The 23650-nt window shown below is 45.5% G+C and overlaps 1 long non-coding RNA gene across 1 annotated transcript in view; it reads right to left on the reverse strand.

The window, feature by feature from the left end:
- LOC148538922 (uncharacterized) overlaps positions 1-12584 on the reverse strand; it is a 95487-nt gene extending 82903 nt beyond the window's left edge. The window contains exon 1 of the long non-coding RNA XR_015871254.1: positions 12406-12584. This is a non-coding gene — a long non-coding RNA (uncharacterized LOC148538922). The remainder of the gene's footprint in view (positions 1-12405) is intronic.
- Positions 12585-23650: the final 11066 nt, after the last annotated feature.

Below are 23650 nucleotides of genomic sequence, written 5' to 3' on the forward strand. Positions count from 1 at the left end.
GCGCTTGCAGCAGGGTATAGTTAACCTCAAGCGCTCCAATCGCATCTGATGGTGCTCGATGTACCAATGTTTTCATGCACTTCCAGGAGATGACATGCGCAAGTGGGCCTCTGCATACATATAGTGCCCTGCCTTGCTGAGCGTACACTGGATTTGCATACGCAGGCTGCGAGCGAATGCATTTAGCAAGAGGGTTTGAATGAGCTTCTAAGTACAGTCTTTTTTTAAGTACTAAGTACTGTGCTTTTCTTTGCACATGCACTTTAAGATTGGATTTATTCAGCTCAAACAAGCTGTCACCCATATGTAACTGTATGTGTGACCTATGAGGATCCGCCCAGTAAGTGAGGTCACAAATGGTAGTGGCATTTTGGCACCATTTTAGTGGCATGGGTATATAGATGGCCAGGGGCGCATGGTCCTACTTGTTGCTGGGTTTGGTGAGGTGTATATTGAGCTCTGTTTACATTGCTGTGTCTCCTGATGATGGTCTCGTAGGGGCCGAAAATGTTTGAGACAATGGATTGTTGATTAACGTAAGAAATAAAACAACACTGATTTGTTTTTATGTGCAAAATAGCTGGCGAGTGCCCTGTTATTTCTTCTCTGCATATCTATACCTATATACAGTGTATATATATATATATATATATTAAAAAGAACAGGGGCACTCGAGTGACTTCCAAAAGTAGACTCAGGGCCTGATTCAGACCCGGTCGCAAGCGCTGAGTGCTCGCAACCGGGTCGATGGTGGCCCACAGCGCATGCGCATGACGGAGCCGGCTCCGTTGCGCGCATGCGCGAGACCTGGCTAGCAATGGGCAATCCGTCGCTCCGGGTCTCGCACCAAAGGGGGAGAGCTGTCGATGTTGAGTGACAGCTCGCCCTCTTTGGTGGGTGGGCTGGTGGGGTGGCTGCCCAAACTGAGGTGTTCCCATGTGAACACCTGCTGTTTGGGGGTGGCCCCACTGACATCATGAGTGATGTCAGTGGAGAGATTCCAGCTCTGTTAGAGCCGAAATCTCTCTGGGGCTTGCGGCCACGAGATCCTACCACAAGGGACTCGTCGCAAGCGTGATGGTCGCGATGGTCTTGACCATCACAACCATCAACCTGACCGCTCGCTGTAGCTGTGTGTGGTCACCCACAGCTATGCAAGTGGCCAGGAGGCCACACAAAAAAAAAAAGCCCTGATTCAGAGCGAGTGCTCTGTCAGAGCGTCCGGCTCTGAATCAGGGCTTCAGTACAAAGTGGTGTGGTGGAGTCAACGTTTCAGTCAATGAAGACTTTTATCAAGAACACAGAGGAAATGCAACGTACATACCTTTATAGGACTGCGTTCGTGAGGTGAAGTGCTGTGTTCGCCCATCCTGCCTGTCCTGGGTGGATGACTTCATCAGCATGGCCGGAGCATCACTGTGCACATGATGCCACCTGGCATGTAAGGCTGGCATTGATGACGCTCACATCCCGGTGTCAGTCATTTCATATGTCCAAGAGGCAAGGTCTGGTCACTCCCAGACATATGAAACAATTCATCTCCACTTACTCCTCTCATATAAGCTGCTAAATTATTTACAATTTTTAGAAAGGAATGTTTCCTTTTTTAAATGGCATTAAATATTTTTTATCCTGATTCGCTTTTACTCTGTTTTATTGGTTTATCTTGTGTATTCCCCATTTCCTCATCCCCATAGCCCCTCCCCTCCCCTTTTTATGAATTGTGTCTCTCAATAAATTGTTTATTATTAATTTACACATCTATATGCACGAGCACTTTATTTCTATGAATTGAATCATGGGTATGTATATGTATTAATTGGTTAACAGCCATGATATGAGCACATTTTAGCAACCTAGTCGCCTTCCAGTCAATCCATTTTCTACATATATAGTTAATTTGCCTGTTTTTCCTTGCAGCCCATAAATAACAAGCAGCATTATTTTTAGCAATTTAGAGTTGTGCTAAAATTTCAACCACTCCCTGCAGTGCGGCACAGTTTTGACAAGGTGTAAAATGTATCCTTACAGATGGTTCTACTCCTTACTCTAAATTAATAAATGTAAAAATATGCTCTTGAACCAGGGCTCGACAAATCCCGGGGGCCGGGTCGCCATGGTGACCAAGATTCTAGTCCTGTCGATTAGGTTTTATTAAAGCCAGGTACACTACAAAAGAACAAATAGGTAGGTTGTAGTGCGTACTAACCACATTCAATCAGTGTGGCTCCATGTGCTACCAGCATGTGACTGTGTGAGGTGCTGGAGAAGCCGGAGCCACCTCTGCTTCCCCGCAGTGGCTGCAACATGTAGAGGGGGAATCAAAGGACAAACTAATAACTCTCTCCCGGGTCACATAACCGTGCTGTGAGTGCCAGCCAGAGGGGACAGAGACCCGCAGAGGAGTATCAAGATTCCGCCCAGCCTGATGACATTGCTGCAAGGCTACATGGTCGAGGTCCTCTGACCAAGGGCGCTGAGGGGGGGAGTGGGTACTAATCACCTGGGCCCGGGCTTGCTGGAGGGGCCCGGTCCAGCACTGCTCCCCACCCTCTTACATGACAGCAGCCCAGCACATGCTGCTGTGTGCTGGGTTGCACTGGGAGACTGCTTGCAGCTGCTAAGAGGCAGCCAGAGCGGTCTCCTATGCCTGTGGGGGGAGCAATCAAGATGATAGCACCCTCCACTGTTTATGCGCCGGGCTGAGAGGACTCACTGTGCCCCCCTCACCAGCGCATTGCTGCAAAACCTTTTTTTTTAACCTAAGGAGACGTGGCCATGCCTCCCGCAATTAGATCATGCCCTCTTTTTTTATTGGGGCCTGGCGAGGCTCTTGGTGGGCCTGCCTCTGTCAGAGGCCTCAGGACCTGGAGGAGTTTGTCGGGCAGGGTGCACTACTTCACCATCCTGAAGGAGACCCGGCCACTGCGGCTCCCCAGCCTCACACCTGCAGAGTTAACTTTGACAGAGAGACTTGGTCCAACAGGGATGAGTTTGAAGGTAAGAGGCCAGGGTTCGCTGTCTGATACCGCTTCCTAGCTACCACATCGTAGAGTAGATTGGCCTGTAACCCCGTCCTGGGGCTCTTACAGTGCATGGTAGACTTGTAGACTACAGGCTTCCCCAGTCTGGTGCATTGACTATAAGGGGAAAGTCCCTATGGTGGTGGTGGAGGAACCTGCCATTAGTTCCACTGCAGATTGGCAGCTGGGTGAGTTGTGTTGCAGGTTGCTGAAGGGTGGGGCGGCATTCTTTTATTAGGTATATATATCACTCGCCAATAACTGTATATACGCCACTCACAAATAACTGCCCCCCCATATATATGCCCCCATTATTTTATTGGGTATATATATCACTTGCCAATAACTGCCCCCACTGTATATACGTCACTCATCAAAAACTGCCCCCCTCAGCAGTATACATGCTATTCACCAATATGCCCCTCTGTCTTGCAGTATTGTGTATGAAGAAGCCTGGCCTCAATCTGGAGGAGGGGGTTACATGGACTATCTGCCACCCCCACCTTTGTACTGAGACCTGTCATCCAGCTAACTCAAAGTGTAATCTCCATGATGTGCTAGACCAGTGGTAGGGAACCTGTCGCATTCCATCTGACATGGAACTACACTTCCCAGCATGCCCTAGCAGCCAAATTGTTGCACGGCATGCTGGTTTGCGTAGTTCCACAGCAGCTAGCAAGTCTTATGTTGCCTACCCCTGTAGCTAGCCAGTGACTGATAGATAAACCATTGCTAGTGCTCCTCTAGCTGGGGGCACTTTATTAATTCATGGAACAGGTCTGTGCTGTGTGTAGTATTGTGAATAGGCTTCAGTGATTTGTGACAGTGTGTGGCATGTTATGAATTTACAACTGTGTGTGGCACAATATAAATTTAGGGCATAGTGTGTGGCATAATATGAATTGGTGCAGGCATGCTGGCATGTGAGGAGGTTGAGGGGCACTGAAGGGGCATGTGTGGTGGTCTATACAAGTTTTCATATATTTTGGTAGTGGACAGTGGTCTGGTTCCTAATCTTTTAAGCTGGCTCCTAGATTTTACAAGAAATTGTCGAGCCCTGTCTTGAACAAATAAATTTTTCATTGTGTACATATCTTATGGTATATGCAGCCTTAAACCAATATTAAAGGTATATCTGGAAAAAAATACAGAAGTCATAATAATCAACTTTTCTCTGTATTGTGAGTTGCACATATTTTAAGATACATTCAAACTTAAATTATGGTATAGATGCATCCAAACCATGGATCTATCAGTCATCATCATCAACTTCTACCCTGGGCCATTTAAACACCTTCCAGCAGAAAGTTTAGGATTTTTCATGGATTACAATGGAAAATAGGTAATATTTTTAGATACACAATAGCTGGAGAGCCAAATACTGCCCATATTATACAAAATTAAAATATGTATTAATTAAGACAGACCAATAATAACACAACCCATCTAAACTAATAAAACCTGTCACAAAAAATGACAAAAAGCTGCAACAATAAGCAGTGAATAACTTGAAGCTTGGCAGTCTCTTGTGTGGACCAATTGACTGAGAAAATATAAATCATATTGCTATATATTCCAAAACAATGAAAATGTCCCTTATCAAGGTGATCAGATCTGGTTTCAGTCTATTAATTCCCAATACAACCCGTGGTTATAAAAACAATATCTAGCTACTGGTCCTCAGAGAGGTCCCTGGTGACAATTATAAGCAGCAAATCAGCTGCATGTTCCTTGGTGTAGTTAAAGTAGATATCAACACCATATTACTTAATTGACCTAAATAGTATATTCACAATGTCTTATTTATTTCACTGCATTTCAACTTAAACAGAGTTGCAATATAGTGCGTTAATATTTCTTTTTGCAGAGAAATCACGGACAGACATATGCTGAGAAATGAGTAGCAGATTTTTTTCTGTGATAAGTTTTATTAGGTTAAATTGTTTCTGTGTTTATTAGACTCTTAATTAAAAAATATATTTTTATTGGTATAACACTGGTAATAGTTGTATGAGCTCTTTAATTATATTTGTTGCTTTTCTTTAGTTACAGGGTGAACAGTGACACCCATTTTGGAGAAGCATAAGATAAGCTGTAATTTTAATAGATATTCAGATACTATTCAACTTTTTTTTTCTTCTTTTTTTTTCCTTCTTTGCCGATACAAAAAACTGTGTCTCTTAAGCTGCTGCACAAAACACTTTATACATTTTCCTCGCAGCTGGATAAATTATATTTATACACAGCTAATGGACCATGTATTAATTTCTTAATTTAAGACAGTAAGTAACTAAATAGGTGTTTGAGCCAATTCTGTACATCTATCATTTAGATAATCATCACTGTAATGATGTGTATTACTGTATAGTATAATATATATTTTACTTATTTATCTCAAAGAAATATCTGAATAATCTAAGTGAAATCTAATAATAAAACAGAAAGATATTGAGATAAATGTATCTTTTGTAATATAATCCAGCCCGTTGTCTGTATTGTGTGCCTAGCCTTTAAATTACCTCTTACTTTCTGTAGAAGGCAAATAGCATTAGCTTGGAATAATGAATGCTTTGTTTTATGCACAGACTAGAAATAATTACATTTTAGGTTAAACAGCTAAAACTGCAACCTATTACATTTCCATTCGGAACTTATGCTTTTGCAGTAATATTCCTCAATAATCATTACAACATAAGGAATATAAAAAGGTTCAATCAAGTAAAGCAGAGTTTGCATTACTAGAAAAGCTTGTAAAAATGCCATGGCTTAATGTCAGCTAAAAGTAAATGGACACATTAGAAGATGTATTTTGGGAATATCTGGTACACAAGTTTTTTAGGAGGAAGTGAATTGTCAGCAAGCTTTATTTAACTTATTCCATAATAAAAAATAGAATTTTCCTAAGAATAACTAAAGCATCAATATAATAATAGATGAGCTGAGCAATATTTACATTAACCATTTCACTGTTACCATTGGGCACTATGGAGGTTGTCAGGTGTTTGTTACTGTTACAGTTAGTGAATTCACCATAAAGCATCAGTGCACATGCTCGAACATGTGCATGTGCATGAACCCCGCGTTTTGGTTTTGGCCCGAGGGCAGCACAAGGAAATGAAGGCGGAGTATATAGTGGAAGGCAGGTAAAGCATTGGTTGATTGATTAATTAAGAAAATTTAATTGAGACATGTCCTTACAAGATCTGTTTTCCCGCAACAAAGAAGAAAAAAGGTCATAAAAGAATACAATGTTGTTGTGGATTCCTAATAAGGGTTGCAAGAGAAACTATCCATACTACCCCCCTCCATCCTTATTAATTGGGTAACAAACCCTGTAGTACATTAATGAGGTGTACCAGAGAGTCTGAGTATTGGGGGAACCTTCTCAGAGGCCTAAGGACAGTACATGGAAATGGAGGTGGAGTATGTAGTGGAAGGCAGGTAAAGCATTGGTTGGTTGATTGTTTGATTGATTAATTAAGAACATGAAATGTGGCCTTGAGAGATCAGTTTTGCAGCAACTGTTAAGAGAAAGCTCATATAAATATACAATTTTGTTGTTAATATAGCCAAGCATACTTAGCGGAATCATTTTGTTTCATCTCATCCTTCAGTTTGTCTAGCTGCTTTCACAGTAGTTTTATTAAGGGAATCGTCTGACTCTAGCTGGAAGTGTCTGAATTCACTTAATTAGTTACTAGTTCAAATAGTTTCAGTAGCTTTCATAAAACAGAGAGTATTCTCCAATGTGCTGGACTAATGTACATTCCCACTCCTTTCCCTAGGTTATGGCTTGATGTGTAGGTATGGATGGCTTGGAGCTGTTCCTCCATTCGCTGAAGCATATAGAGGATGGAATTCAAACTAGTCACTACCTCATGCTTCTGTTGATGTATGGCAATTTGAACTGTTCTTACAGCTGCTGCAATCTTCTACATGCAGTTGCTGAATGCCAAAAATGTCCAGAAATTTTTCGAGCCAAAGACAGCATCTCCTGCATGCCTCTTTCATTAAAAAAAAAATTGAGCCACCGAGTTTATTGTGTGGAAAAAACATGGGTCATGTTCAATTTCACCCAATTATAATGCTCTCACAATGTTACATGCGTGATTGGAAATGACAAATCCTAAGAAGAGTCCTGGAGGGGTAAGCTGTTTTGCTATGACATCTGAGTTTTTCTAACAGGTTGACACTGGTATACCTCTTAGTGAAGCAGGTGATAAAGAGACTAGCCTGCTTGTGAATGAGCTGGCATTGTGTGTTAGATGCTACTGTTGCTGTAGGTGATACACCCACCCAGAGGGCAGTCACAATGTTTTGTTTGACTAGTGCCACATGTGCACATATCTGTGGTTAAGTGGATAGTTGGCATTATGGCATTTTCTAGACCAAGAACTAGTTTTTTTTAATGTCCCTATACAGATGAGGAAGTGCTGTTTTTTTAAATTATATTTGAGGTGGAATTTGGTAGCATGGACACAGGGACTTCAATTAACTGCTTTAAACCACATACATTGATGGTGGATATTGGACACATATGTGCAACTGCATGGCAACTTTCATACTTGCTTCCTCTTGCAAAGGCTTGTTTCACAGTCAGTTGTTGTTTGAAACTCGTCTTCTTGGATGAAGATTCACCCCCAGCAGCAGCCCTAGCATGCAAGGATTATTCTGGGGTATCCTGGATAGGGGAGGAGTCAAATTGGATGCAAGAGGACTACCTCTGATCATTAAAGAGATTGATGATGCAGGTGGTGGCGGTGGAGATTGCCTGAGCTGGGATACAGCTGGAAACTAACATGCTGGACTGTTTGTTATTGTTTTACCAGATTTTTCAGATTTTTCAAAAAACATTGCATGAACTTGCTGCAAATGACATAACAGGGTGGAGATTCCAAGATGGTTAACATCCCTACCTCTACTTACTTTGGCTTCAAAAATGGTACAAATGGCTTGACAAATGTCAGAATTGAGTAAAAGTAATTCCACACAAAAGAGGTGGATTTATTTGTTCTTTTGCCCAGGCATGACAATGGCCTTCTTTTTATCAAGGACAAAAACTGCTGCCACTGACTCTCCTCAGGGATTTGTGAAGTTTGTGAACATTTTTTTCTTCAGCCTTAGTTTTGTTTTGGTGATCTGATTTGCCTGTTTCAAAGGTGACACATGAAGACTTGCAATATGTGAAATGCACCTTGCAATATGCACCTTGTGATGCGACTTGGGATCCGACAGCCGACGTATTGGGTGGTCCCCACACGCAAAGCGATCGGGAGGCCGACCGCCTGATATGCCGGCACCCCCTTCCCCCACCCACGGGAAAGCACACTAGGCCGATATCATGCCCATACATGGTTTGATATAGCAGCAATATCATGCAAATCAGTTTAATCGGCTGTTATATCGCACCGTGTATGGGGGCCTTTAGAGTGAAAAGGTGTTGCATTAGAAGAAGATCCCTGACTATGGGCCTGATTCAAAGCCACTTGCTGCTGTCGAGCGCTCGCTCTGAATCAGGGTGTTTTTTGTTTACCTCCTCCAGCCTGCTCGCAAAGCTGTGGGTGATGTTTTCTTTAACATTGTGAAATATTGTTTAGATTTCAGGTGCCCTTTCTTAATCTTTATTTCCCCTGGACCACCTTTAGTAGATGTTGAAGTGCTGCCATGATTGCATAGCGCCCCTGTCATTTACCACACAGCCTCTCAATTATACATGAGGGAAACAGTATCAGCGCACCTAATGTGCGCTGATAGCACTACGGTGGGTCATACATCTACCCTACAGTGCTGCAGTCCATTCCTATGGTGTTTTATTGTGTCTCACAGTGCTGCAACGGCCTGACTCATTAGGTATTGCAATTGCAATCTCGTATGCAGATCGGCCGATGGTGCATGCATATGCAGCGCAGTATGTGTGCTCAGGCCAGTCTTGCGATTGCACTGCGATCTTGTATGCAGATACAAAGCCATCACAGAGTGAGTGACGGGATGTCAGCATTTGAGGGTTGGTGATGGGGGAGTTGTTGGAGAAACTCAGGCATGCCTGTTCATTTGAACGCCATTTTCTGGGCAGGCATAAATCAGCCACTGCGATGGCAGTAGCAATTTTTGAGACAGGTCAGACCTGCTGTAATTCTGCATGAGGGTCCGATGTTACCGATGTATATGCAGGACTGCGAGGTCTTACGGATGTGAGAAAGTGGTAGTGGGCGTCTCTATGCTGTTTTAGCAGTTGCAATCACAGTATCGTTCTGTGATGAATCGGGGCCACTGTACCTCTACAGTGTCCATTAAACACAGTGCTCCTAATCTTTTTTTCAGAAGTACCCAACAACAACATATTGATGCACTCTACTCCTATATTGGTTTTTGTACATCACAAAGTGCTGCAGTCAATCCACAGTATACAGCGCACCTGCCTTCAGTGCTCCTAATCATTTTTATATTTAGTACAAACAAAGGGTTCTTATACTACCCACTCCCTCTCCCTCCATTCTCCAGTGTGAAATGATGCCCGATCGTGAGGGAGGGAGTTTAATATACAATCCAAAACACGCAAGATCTGACTCTGGGACGATGACCTTTTGCCTCGTTTTGAGATCTGAACAAGGTGGGAAAACCCGTGCCCTGGCTTGATTTGACTCATAACCCCTAAGTGTGGGTGTTTTCCACATGATGTAAAAAAATGGTTATATGGGTCCTGTCATGTCAAATAGCAAATTAGCAGTGCTTCTTTCCCACCCAACCACTACTTAATACATGTACTTATTATACTGTATGCTTGTGCTTGCCCTTCTGTGAACCAGCAGTGTCAGGTATAGTACAAAATGTTAACATTCAGAATATTCACACCAGAATGTCAATATGATCTGAATGTCGGCAAAAATGTCAACAATCACAATGTTGATATTGACATGTCGACGGTTTGTATGTCGACAGTTGGCATGTTGACATAGGGGTCTATTTACTAAGCAGTGTTAGGAGACAGAGTGAAAAGTGATAAGGTGCCAGCCAATCAGCTCCCAGCTGTCATTTTCAAACACAGCCTGTGAGATGGCAGTTAGGAGCTGATTGGCTGGCCCTTATCACTTTTCACTCTGTCTCCTAACACTGCTTAGTAAATAGACCCCTTGGTATTTTCAGTTGCACGTAGCCCTAACCCTATCCATAACCTGCAGCCTAACCCTATACCTAACTGCAGCCTAACCCTTACTTTAACCCTAACACTAAAATGGACTGTCAACAGTCTGTCAACATTATAACCATGTTGACATTCCGAATGTCCACACAAAGAATACATATTGCAGTGTCATAATGACTGACAGTGCTGGCATGAGAGCAAGAAAAAATATGTAGCTCCCTTCTCAATTGGGAATAGACACAAAAGTGCTGCTTATGACTTGAGAGTAATTGAAAAAAAGCAAGTAACATTTCACCTTGACAAACCATGCAGCACTTTAAGGAGGAAGGGGAGGGTACATTTATTTTCTTTGCATGCAGGGTGAATACTGGTTGGTTTTGCATGTAGCCCAAATATACTGGACAGCTTTATTGTTACACTGCAATTTACATTTGAGTTTGGACACACCCCTCTCACATCTAAATCTCTCTGTACATTTTACATGTGCTCCACCTGCTGTGCAACACGGTTTTGACAAGGTGCAGGACTTTTTGAATTTTTTTGCTTCTCTCCCAAATCAGAATCAGGCCCACAATTCTTATTTTAATCCACTAATTAGTAGGGATGTGCGCCGGACCATGTTTGCCCGGATTTGGATTTGGTTCTAATTCGTCGTCTGGTTTTGGATTTGGAATTGGATTTGCAAACTGCAGTGACTGGCTTTGGATCTGGATTTGGATTTTTTACAAAAACTTACAAAAAAAAGCTAAAATCACATCATAAATTGAGCTTTTTTTTCTTCCAACAGTATTATTAACCTCAATAACATTAATTTCCAGTCATTTACAGTCAATTTAGAAACCTCACAGCTTATAATATTGTTTTTACCATTATTGGCCAAAGGTTGCATTGAGCTGACTGGTTACGAAGCGACAGAGCAGCGGCGCAGACCCTACAGTTTAAAGCACATTTATGAAACATTGCCACACAGCAGTGGCAGAAATTAAAGGTAGTGCTAGATGGAATGGTCCTTGGGTCCTCCCACCCACCCAGTGGGGTACGGCCAGCAGAGTCACAGTACTTGTTTACACAGTGGGCTTTAGCCTAAGGAGTACCGGTGCACAATCTTATTCACATTACACCGCACATAGTGCCCCTGATTCACATTACACCATAAAGTAGTGTCTCTTATTTATGTTCCAACACACAGTAGTGCCCCTTTTACACAATAACCACAATAGTGCCCCTTATACACAAAGGACCTCATTAGGAGCCGCTCGCCAAATTTTGGCGCTCGCTCTGAATGAGGGCGGCCGTATCTAAAAAATGATCCGGCCTCCTTGCTTTTCGCTAGGCTATGGGTTACCACCCACAGCCTTAACGAGCGATCAGAATGATGGTCACAATGGTCAAGACCATCGGGGCTTGCGACGAGACCCTTGTGATTGGATCTCGTCTGCCGCAAGCCCCAGAGAGCTTTTGGCTCTAATAGAGCCAGAAGCTCTCCCACTGACATCACTGGTGATGTCAGTGGGGCCGCCCACAAATGGCAAGCGTTCGCTTGGGAACACCTCCATTTGTGAAACCACCCCCCGCCATGTCTACAAAATGGGGCGAGCTGTCGATCAACATCGACAGCCGCCCCTTTTGTAGTGAGCCCCGGAGCTGAAGAGAATTTTGCTCTTGCTCCGGGGATTGCGCATGCACACAGCCAAACATCGACCCGCTTGCGAGCGCTCAGGCGCTTGCGAGCGGGTCTGAATGAGACCCAATGTCCACATTAGTAGTGACCCTTATACAATGTCCACAGCAATAGTGTCCCTTACACAATTCCCCCAGCAGTGGTGTCCCTTACACAATCCCCTCAGTAGTAGTACACCCTATGCTGTACCCTCAGTAGTATGCCCCCATTAGTAGTGTCCTAGTAGTATGCCCCCCAGTAGTATGCCCCCAGTAGTAGTGTCCTAGTAGTATTTCCTCAGTAGCAGTGCCCCTAGTAGTATGCCCCCAGTAGTATGCCCCCAGTAGTAGTGTTCCTAGTAGTATGCCCCTGCTAGTAGTTCCCCCAGTAGTATGCCCCCAGCAGTAGTGCCCCTAGTATGTCCCTAGTAGTATGCTCCCATTAGAAGTGCCCCTAGCAGTATGCCCCCATTAGAAGTGTCCCCAGTAGTTGTGCCCCTCTTAGTAGTCCCCATAGTAGTATGACCCTATTAGTAGTGCCCCCTGTAGCGCTGCCTTACACACAAAGAAAAAAAAACTTACCTTAATCCCCGCTCCTGCTGTGACTGCAGCCATCTGCTCCTCTCTGCAAATGCAAACGCAATAGCAATCCTTACTGAATAAGGCTCCTAGTCCCTTTCATGCCACTGAGGGGAGGGGTGTATTTCGAACAATTCATTTAGGGGAAAGTATTTAACAAGTTATAGTACTGTATGCTCCATGTCACCAGTAACTAATCTGTTAAGGAGGTGCTTGACGTACAGAGAAATATAGTGAAAAAAAGATGTTTGAACCTTTCCAGCTGAACACAATTAGCTATAAAGTGTGTTAACAATAAGCATTCTGATTGTAATCTACATTTTTTTAAAAACATTTTCTTTTTGGCAGTATTGTTATCTGCATGTCCATACAGAAGTTACTGCAAATTCATTAAATATTTTTCTAGTAGTGTTCTGTTCCACTCAGAGATACTTAGTTGCCTGCGGGTAGGAAGATATTACATGGTGTGTTTGTGTATTTCATGTTGCTCTGTGACTCAGCATTATTCTGGAAATCAGAGGTTCTGTGAATGCGCTTATTGATGTTTTTCCCTTTAGCACATTGTCTAACCAGATCACACACATCATTATTCACAGACAGACAAGAGTGCAAATAACAGTATTGATCATGCTGAAGCTCATATGCCTTAGAGAATTATATTAAATCCTTTGTTACCACATTGGTTATGTTGTATAACAATTGGCAGTTGCCCAGCTGGATTGATTCATTACAGTAACCATTTAGAGAATCATATGTATTTTTAAACTGCATACACTCAGTGGCAGTTACAGTATAACAGTTCAGTCTTCTGGGTAGGTGTAACATGCACCCATTAAAGCATACCTCCTGACATGTGGTCTTAATATTTCCTGATCGATAAGGGGACATAGCTGCTTATCACAGGGTATTGCCATGCATCACAGGGTACCGTCCTGCTTCACAGGGTATTGCCGTGCATCACAGGGTACCGTCCTGCTTCACAGGGTATTGCCATGCATCACAGGGTACCGTCCTGCTTCACAGGGTATTGCCGTGCTTCACTGGGTACCGTCCTGCTTCACAGGGTATTGCCGTGCATCACAGGGTACCATCCTGATTCACAGGGTATTGCCGTGCATCACAGGGTACCGTCCTGCTTCACAGGGTACCGTCCTGCTTCACAGGGTATGCCCTTGCATCAAAGGGTATGGTGAGGTAGCACAGGGGCATGACCAATTCTTACAATGCCCTTGACGGCCTCTATTGTGCTCCATTCCTTTTAAATGCTGAGTGTGACACCATTTAATCCAAAATCATGACAGTTGGAAGTTATGTAACATGATAGGGCTTAAGGAGGAAATAAGAGATAAACAGCACCAACCAATCAGCTCCTCACTGTCATTTTTCAAACACAGCCTGTAAAGTGACAGGAGATGATTGGTTATTCATATTTATCTCCAATTTTATCTCTCTCCAAGCTTTATTAAATATCCCCCAATGTGTTGTTTCTATTAGCTCTGACCTATTTGCAAATGTAATTCATTTTGCAGGGAGGAAATGTATCCGTAAACATTCATTTTACAGCCTGACCAGCTCTAATATACAAGTCAGAAAATGTTAAACTTGCCCGAATTCTCCAAAGCTAATGCAAACTTTAGCACCCCAGGCTCCATTTTTGTATGAAGTAATTAGTGCATCGGTCACAAAGGGCCATTTGCACTGTGCTTGTTGCCCTTTCATAAATAACCATTGTCTTCATAGTTAGTGTGTACTGTAGGTGAACACTTTCCTGATTAACCCTAAAACTCAAAGATAGTTGTGGACTTCCACATTCTTAACTGAAGGGAAAAATGGGTGTAAATGACACTAAAAAATACTGTAGCACCCATATGCAGTGCTATTAGTGGTAGCATAAGCCCTTAGTTTATGACAAGTCATCAGTGAGTATTTCCACCTACCCCCTAGCAGATGCAAAATATACGTACTCCTCGTAATACACCAGGCTTTGTTCTACAGCATGTGTGTACAGTACCTGCAAGTCTGCAAAAGCAGCATTGGTGTGAACACTACCTTACTGTACTCGGTATATGTCTCACCACCCCTACACTCCCATTCCTGGCTCTCCAGACATAAGAAGGTGCAAGTGCCAAATGATGATGATGATGATGATGATGATAAAATTAATAATACAGGTTGAGTCTCCCCTATCCAAAATGTTTGGGATCAGGGGTATTTTGGATTTCGGAATATTCCGTATTTTGGAATATGTGCATAAAAAAATGAAATAGTTTGGGAATGGGACCCAAATCTAAACACATAATGCATTTATATGTTATATACACCTTATACACACAGTCTGAAGGTCATTTTATACAATATTTTTAATAATTTTGTGCATCAAAAAAGTTTGTTTACATACATGAAATGAATTTATGTTTCATATACACCTTATACACGCTACCTCAAGGCTATTTTATACAATATTTTTAATAATTTCTGCTTTAAACAAAGTTTGTGTACATTGAACCATCAGAAAGCAAAGGTTTCACTTTCTCAGTCATGCAAAAAATATTCCGTATTTGGAATATTCCGTATTTCGGAATATTTGGATATGGGAGACTCAACCTATAATAAAATCTGATTTTACATACAGCATATGTATTATTTCTCTTAGTAGGCAGCGCAAATCTGGACAATTTAATATACTCAAATTGAGATAGATTAAACTCAGCATCCATAGTCCAACTGGCATGAGATAATCATATTAGGTGACAAAGTCTAAGTTTATCTGCTAAGGTGCACATTTGACCTGTCTTTTAATACTGTGCTAGATATAAAGGGTCACAGTTATTTCTATTATGGGATCATCTCAAATCTCTAGTGCCCTTCTCTTTGCATGGCTGCTACCATTGTTAGTCAGTGGTTATGGACCTTGGCACTCCAGCTGCTCTGAGACTACATATCCCAGCATGCCCTGCCACAATTTTAGCATTCCCTAATAGCAAAACTCTGGCAGTGCATACTGGGATTTGTAGTCCCACAGCAGCTGAAGTGCTAGGGTTCGCTACCACTGCATGAAGGGCACAATGGAGAATGCAGTGATAGGGGCCCTCAGGCAGTGGGGGTACACTGGGGATTCCTCCTGTATCCCTGTGGGCCAGTTCAACCCTGGATGTTGCCATTTTTTTAGGGAATGAATGTAAGGACCTGCAGATTTGGGATTGTGGACAAAGAGTATGGGCAGGTACAGCAGCAGACTATAAATAAGAACTAGAGATGTGGAGTTGTTTTTGGTTCTAATTCATCGTTTGCGTTTTGGTTTTAACAAAAATCACATAATTTCCAGTATTATTAACCTCAATAACATTATTTTGCAGTCATTTCCAGTAATGTTTGACCACCTCACAGCTTACAAAATTGTTTTCATTTTTCACCAATATAGGCCAAAGGCCGCAGCGAGCTGGCTCGCTAAAGTAATTGACAGAGCAGCGGCAAAAACACACGGCAGTTAAAAGAATATAGGACATCTATGAAACATTACCACACAGCAGAGGCAGACAGGATGGCAGTTTAATAAACGTTAAAAATATTTGTCGCCTATGCAAAAAGACAGTCATCAATGCCCCAAACATCGGAAAATGCAAAGAAAATAGGTGTAAGATGGAATTGTCCTTGGGCCCTCCCTCCCACCCACCCTTATGTTGTATATTAAAAAGGGTATGCACAGTGTAACAAACTAATCACTTTATTGACAGGAACTGCCACTTTCGTGGCTAAAGTTTGTTTGGGCCCCCTCAAATCAAGATACCAATGGGCAGCTCACAGTGTTGTTAATGATGGGATTAAAGCAGCTAACAGTGTTGTTGTTAATGATGTCATCATTATCAACCTCACCCTCATCAGTGTTTACATCATCTTCACACAATATTAATTCATATCTACTTGTTTTCACCATTATTGTCCAAAGGCTGCAGTGAGCTGGCTGGTTATCAAACGACTGAGCAGCGGCAAAGACACCACAGTTTAAAGCACATCTATAAAACATGGCCACACAGGGGATGCAATCACGAACCCGACTGCCTATATACCGGCAGCCTGCTTCCCGACTGTCTTATCCCAGCAAGGGTGAAATGCCGGGCGTCTAGATGTAGACGCCCTCATTTCCCTGATGCCGGGAGACCGGCACCCGGCATCACGATCGTAGTGATGCCGGGCGCCACGAGCGGACAGCCGTGGGGGGGGAGGGTTAGGTTTAGGGCTCCCAGGGGGGACTTAGGGTTAGGCACCTCCCTGGGAGGGTTAGGGTTAGGCTAGGGGGAGGGAGGGTTAGGGTTAGGCACCCCCGGTGGGGACTTAGGTTTAGGCAGCGGGGAAGGGGGTGGTTAGGGTTAGGCACTTAGAGGGGGGATTAGGATTAGGCACTTGGGGGGGAAGTTAGGGTTAGGCACCCCTAAGGAGGGTTAGGGTTAGGGGGGTTAGGTTAGTGGATACTTACCTATCAACGATCGGGATATCCAGTGCTGTCGGGCTTCCGCTGCTTCTAACTCTGCTCCTGTCGGGCTGACGCTGACGGGAATCGAACCGCCGGCCATGCGGCCGGCGGTATATCATACCCATTCCCCACACAGCAGTGGCAGAAATGAAAGGTAATGCAAGATGGAATTGTCCTTGGGCCCTCCCATCTTATGGTGGATATTAAAAAGAACATGCACACTTTAATAAACCAAGCACTTCAGCTACAGGAACTGACACTTTTGTGGCTGAAGTGCTTGGTTTGTTTGGGCCTCCACAAACCAAGCTACCAATCAGTTTAAGGTAACAGCTCTACAGTGGCAAGATGTCACCGTCATTGCCATCTTCACCTTCATCAGTGTTTACATCATCTTCACACAATATTAATTCATCTCCGCTGGAATTAACCATTACAGAAGTCTTTCTATTTTGGTATGATTGATGTTAAAGGTCATCCTCATGGAATTTACAGTTCATTTTGATGGACATCATCTTTTCCACATTTTAAGGAGGTGTTACGAATCGTAGTTTAGTCAAAAAGGTGTTATGCTCCGAAGTATAATAAATTCCTGCTACAGCCTTGTGGACTGGAATACTTGGCTAGCTGCGGCTGTGGAGCTGCCTTGAGGGCTGATAGTGGCCTGTGGGCCATAGAAGGAGATGCGGCCTTTTGGCCATGTCTCAGCCTTTGCAGGCTGTGGCCTGAGGGCCGTAGAACAAGATGCGGCCTTTGGGACATGTAGCAGCCTTGGCTGGCTGTGGCCTGAGGGCTGTAGAATGTGATGTGACCTTTGGGACATGTAGCATCCTTGGTGGGATGAGGCCTGAGGGTCTTAGAACAAGATGCAGCCTTGGGGCGTGTAGCAGCCTTGACAGACTGTGGCCTGAGGGTCAAAGAATTAGATGTGGCCTCTGGGCCATGTGCAGCCTTGGCAGACTGTGGCCTGAGGGCCATAGGATTTGATGCTGCCTTTGGGCCATGTAGCAACTTTGGCAGGCTATGACCTGTGCCGCTGGGTTGACACAAGCGATGATATGCTGGAGAACAGCCTGTGCCACCTGAATGACACAAGCAGTGGCATGCTGGACTGCGAATGTTGGATGCTGGAGTGCAAGCTGTGCTGCCTGGTTGACACAAGCAGCTGACTCTGTAGTGCAGCCCATGCCGCTGGGTTGACAAAGGTGTGAGTACACTGGAGTGCGACATGTGCCTCTGGGTTGACACAAGCACGAGCATGCTGGCTTGCACACTGAGAATGCTGGAGTGCGGCTTGTGCCGCCGGGTTGACACTAGCAGCAGATGATGGAGTGTGGACCGTGCCTCCCGGATGACACAAACGGCAGGTAGATGATATGTGAACCATGCCACCCAGATGACACAAATGGCAGAAATACAGAATAAGCAGGAGGACTGGATACTCGACTGGATAACAGGAGTCAATGCCAGAACCTGTACACACGTGAATGCTATCACCGGCATCGGAGCAGTGTTCACACCAGGAGGAAATAGAAGCAGGAGCCAATCCAGATCGATCCCAGCATGATGCACAGGAGATACGAGGAGTTTCAGCGAATGCTCGCCCAGCGTTCGCCTTGCCCTGCATACACAGTGTGGTTGCTTGTGACAGGAAGTAGACTCCTACACCAATTGATGACAAGGTTCCTTGCTGTGCTGAATACTCTTTCCAAGCAGGGCTCTCTCTTCCATTGGGCTTGTTGGGCAGTTGCCCAAGGGCCCGAAGCTTCTAGGGGTCCGCCAACCCGCCCCCCTGTAGCCGCGGCCAGTTGGTAAATTTTTTATATTTTAAAAGCCGGCCACTGGCGCGGTTCTGATTCCCCCCCTCCGTGTAATGAATACTCACCTCAGTCCCAGGTCCACTTCATCTGCTGGCTTCAGACCAGTCAGACAGAGTCTCTCTGTCATGTGAGAGACGACTGTTGACTGGTTGATGAGCAACAGCAGCTCTGCCCAGGCCAGGCAGAATGGGCATCGCCTTACCTTGAGACCTGCTGCTGGCTGCTGGTGTATGTGTCACTCAGCCGCTGCCACGTAGACTCGAGTCCCGGGCCCAGAGGACCCGTCCCGGTCTCAGCCTCCTCAGGATACTCCTTTGCCAGCCACTGCCTCTGTCCTGGCGACTCCAGACCCGACCACAGGTGGACCCACCCCCACCGTAAGGTAAGGACTGCGCTGCGGCTGAGCTGTGCAGTATGACTTAAATGACTCAAATGACTCCGCAATCCGTTATGATTATAACCCAACAAAATCTTACTATGACCGGGCTTATTGCTGCTATAATACCATATCATACTATGATATGATATAATACCATATGAAGGAAAAAATTAAATACTGTTTAGTGTAGACACTTGCTGCTGACACCAGAGAGATTTCTGCAGAATACCCTCACAAAAACGTTCATGTATAGAGAAAGGTGTCTGCGCGAGTATCAATACACAGATACCAAGGCTGTTGAATATTTTATCATATAAATTTATTACACATATAAATAAATGAACTGCAGTTCAACATAAAAGCATGAGTACTCATCACATATTAGATAATCTCTGGAGTATAAACATTGACAGAATGTAACTAGAATCTAGTGCAATAATTCAAATTAAGACATATTGTGTCTCTAATGTAACACAATCAGGTGTTGAAAATGAATGTGGATGATTGATCCCCTCTGTGTTTTTTGAGGGTAATAAAAACAATGGTATATAGTATAGACTTCAAACAATAACTTCAGAGGTCTATAGTCATCATTTAGAACCCCAATAGCAGAAGGTAGCTTCCCCGATAGCCAGGTTGTGTGTGCTCACAGCGCTAATTGCAATGAGCTGAACAATGAACAATGAGCTGAACAATGGAAGGTCTCCTGACCGAATCCGTAATCCCACATCTCCCCTGTAATGGTGAGGTAAACATTGTATCGTCTCCCTAGATTCACGCCGCTACAGCAGGGTGGGGGAGATGAACGCCTGCGATTGATGGCTCAGTAACAACTGACACAGGTTCATGTGCTGGTAGAGGTGATATTGAAATGTTGCTAGCAATCACACAAAGGATGGGAAGCGGATATTAAGGTTTAAAGCAGTCCACTGTGATCCATGACACTTTTCTCTATTATAACAGGAGTTTTTTCAAAAGGTAATAATATATATTATTTAAAAAATAGCCATGCTCCGCAATACAAGTATAATCACCAGATGTAGATCAAATAACAGGAACCAAATGCAGAAAAAGAAAACTTTTTGGTTACTTATCAAATGCCTGGTGACGAATCATATATACAGTGTGAGTATATATATATATATATATATATATATATATATTCCATAGACAAAAAACCTTACGGTTTCATATGTCCCATTAAGGCTGCTTAGACATGATCTGAAAATTCACAAAACCTATTGATTTTCTGCCACTCAAACTCTAAAAAGCAATGAAATTATGATCATTAAGGCTGACGAGAGGTTGGTTTGCATACCTCCCAACTGTAGGTTTGCATACCCCCAACTGTCCTGCTTCCAGCAGAACAGTCCTGTTTTTCTGGGACTGTCCCGCCTGTGTGCCGGGGAAGTTGGTGGGAGCACAAACCGGTGTGCTCTCACCAACGGGTGTGCAGGAGGAGAACATGCCGTGCACATCTGTTCTCTTGTGTAGGGAGAGCCTGGGGGCCCCCAAAGTGACAAAAATGGGGAAGCTGAGAGGCTCCGCCCCTTTTACAGCAAGAGGGTGTGCAGAAGGAGAACAGATGCTGTGCGCATCCACACAGCATCTGTTCTTTTGTGTAGGAGAGCCTGGGGTCTGGCCAGTGTCTCGGAGAGTGCTGGGCATGCCCCCAAAGTGACGAAAACAGGGGAAGCCACAAGTATCCGCCCCTTTTACAGCAAGCCAAGCCCACTTTTCGGGCGCGCGACCTCTACCTCCTCAACATCTTTAAATGCTGGGATATATGGGTTTGGGATATATGGGTTTGGGAGGTGCAGAGTGCGAGATGGCTGTAGGCGCATGGGGTAGCGGCAGCAGCAGTGGTGCAGAGCAGTGACAATGGTACAGTGCAAAAGGGGCATCAGTGGGTGACAGAGGGCTCACTGGTAGTGAGTATGCATCTGAGAAAATCAAATCAATAAGTCACAGATGGACAAATGCAGCAGTGAGATCTACGCATTTATGTTAAAAATTGAATGTGTAAAAAAATAAAAAAAGCATAGCCACCCCCCACAGAAAACAACCAGCCCTGAGCTTTGGAGCCCCCGTACTGGTTGTGCTAAATACAGGGGACAAACGACGTAGGGGTCCCCCGTATTAAGCACAACCAGCACCAGGCTTTTGAGATCCTGTCCTGGTTGCCAAAATACGGGTGACAAATGACATAGGGGTCCCCCGTATTTGGTGTAACCAGCACAGGGCTCTGAGCCGGACCTGGTTCTGGAAATACTGGGGGGAATAAATGCATAGACCACACTATACACCACACTATACATCATTAACCCGGCACCCACCGCCCAGGGGTGCCGGGGATAGCCCCGATCAGTCTGGGCCTGGGGTGCCCTGAGGAGGGGGACCACTTTATTGGGGGAGTCCCCGACTTCCCAGGGATCCCCAGCCTGGGCAGACTAGCGGTCAGGGGTGATGCTGTGGCTGGGGGACCCTGCATGCTGGTACTTGGAAAGCCACAAGTACTATCCCCAGCACCCCTGGGCGGTGGGTGCTGGGTTGATTGTGTTGTGTGGTGCATTTTAAAGATTTTTTTCTTTTGCAGGTGAACTATAGGTCCCAGCACGTCTCCCTGCATGCTCGTACTTGGAAAACCACAAGTACCAGCATGCTGGGCACTAGGGCCCACTGCCACCTTTAGTCCACCTGTAAAAAAAATTATTAAAATAACACTACACACTTTAATATTGTGATATTTTATTTTACAGGTCTTCACCTGGGGGATGGCGGCTTTTAAGCTCTTTTGCATGGCCGCTGCCACCCCAGGACTTAGGCATCTTCGCCTGGTGGGCGCCAACCTGCCAGGGCTTCGGCATATTCGCCTGGCGGGCACCAACCCGCCAGGGCTATGACGACTTTACCTAGTGGGCAGCAGCCTGTGATAGCTATTTTTCGTGGCTGCCGCCCACTAGGACTTCCAGCGTCTTCGCCTGGTGGGCGCCAACCCTCCAGGGCTTCGGTGTCTTCGCCTAGTGGGCGGCAGCCTGTGATAGCTCTTTTTTGTGGCTGCCTCCCACTAGGACTTCTGGTGTCTTCACCTGGTGGGCGCCAACCCGCCAGGGCTTCGGCGTCTTCACCTGGTGGGAACCAACCCGCCAGGGCTTTGACATCTTCACCTAGTGGGTAACAGCCTGTGTCAGCTCTTTTGCATGGCCGCCACCCACTAGGACTTCCGGTGTCTTCGCCCAGCGGGCAGCAACCCGCCAGGGCTACGGCGTTTTCACCTGGTGCGCACCAACCCACCAGGGCTTCGGCCTCTTCACCTAGTGGGTGGCAGCCTGTGTCAGCTCTTTTGCTTGGCCTCCGCCCACTTGGACTTCCAGTGTCTTCACCCGGCAGGCACCAACCCACCAGGGCTTCAGCATCTTTGCCTGGCAGGCGCCAACCCGCCAGGGCTTCTGGCTTCTTCACCTAGTGGGCGGCAGCATGTGTCAGCTCTTTTGCATGGCCGCCACCCACTAGGACTTACGGTGTCTTCACCAGGCGGGCGCCAACTCGCCAGGGCTTCGGCATTTTTGCCTCAGGTGCCAACCTGCCAGGGCTTTGGCCTCTTCACCTAGTGGGTGGCAGCTTGTGTCAGCTCTTTTGCATGGCTGCCGCCCACCAGGACTTCCAGTGTCTTCGCCCGGCGGGCGGCAACCTGCCAGGGCTTCGGCGTCTTCGCCTGGTGGGCGCCCACCTGCCAGGGCTTCTGGCTTCTTCACCTAGTGGATGGCAACCCGCCAGGGCTTCCACATCTTCAACTAGTGGGCGGCAGCCTGTGTCAGCTCTTTTGCATGGCCACTGCCCACTAGGACTTATGGTGTCTTCACTGGCCGGGCGCCAACCTGCCAGGGCTTCTGCGTTTTTGCCTCAGGCGCCAACCTGCCAGCGCTTTGGCCTCTTCACCTAGTGGGCGGCAGCCTGTGTTAGCTCTTTTGCATGGCCGCTGCCCTCTAGGACTTCCGGTGTCTTTGCCCAGCGGGCGGCAACCCGCCAGGGCTTCGGCATCTTTGCCTGGTGGGCGCCCACCCGCCAGGGCTTCTGGCTTCTTCACCTAGTGGGCGGCAGCATGTGTCAGCTCTTTTTCATGGCCGCCACCCACTAGGACTTTCTGTGCCTTCGCCCGGCGGGCGGCAACCCTCCAGGGCTTTGGTGTCTTTGCCTTGTGGGCGCCAACCCACCTGGGCTTCAGCATCTTGACCTGGTGGGCACCCACCCACCAGGACTTCTGGCGTCTTCACATGAGGGGTGGCTGCCACCTCCCTAGGGCATCTATGGTCCTCTGCAGGTGCTTCCGCCTTCAATTACGTCATGAGTCGCGATTGACTCGCAGTGAGCCAATTACGGATCGCTATGTCATCATCGGCGGCAGCAGAACCCATTTTAAAAATCAAAGATGGCCACCGCGAGCCGTGATTGGCTAGCGGTGGCCATCTTTGAATTTCAAAAACAGCGCTGAGGCGCCATTTTTGAAATGGACGCTGCTGTATTCAGCATAATGGCGGTAGGGGTCTGAATCCTCTCTGGTTCAGGCCTGCTGCCAACACC

This window comes from Taudactylus pleione, unplaced genomic scaffold (assembly GCF_031769625.1).
Source record: "Taudactylus pleione unplaced genomic scaffold, aTauple2 ptg000032l, whole genome shotgun sequence".
NCBI classification, from domain to species: Eukaryota; Metazoa; Chordata; class Amphibia; order Anura; family Myobatrachidae; genus Taudactylus; species Taudactylus pleione.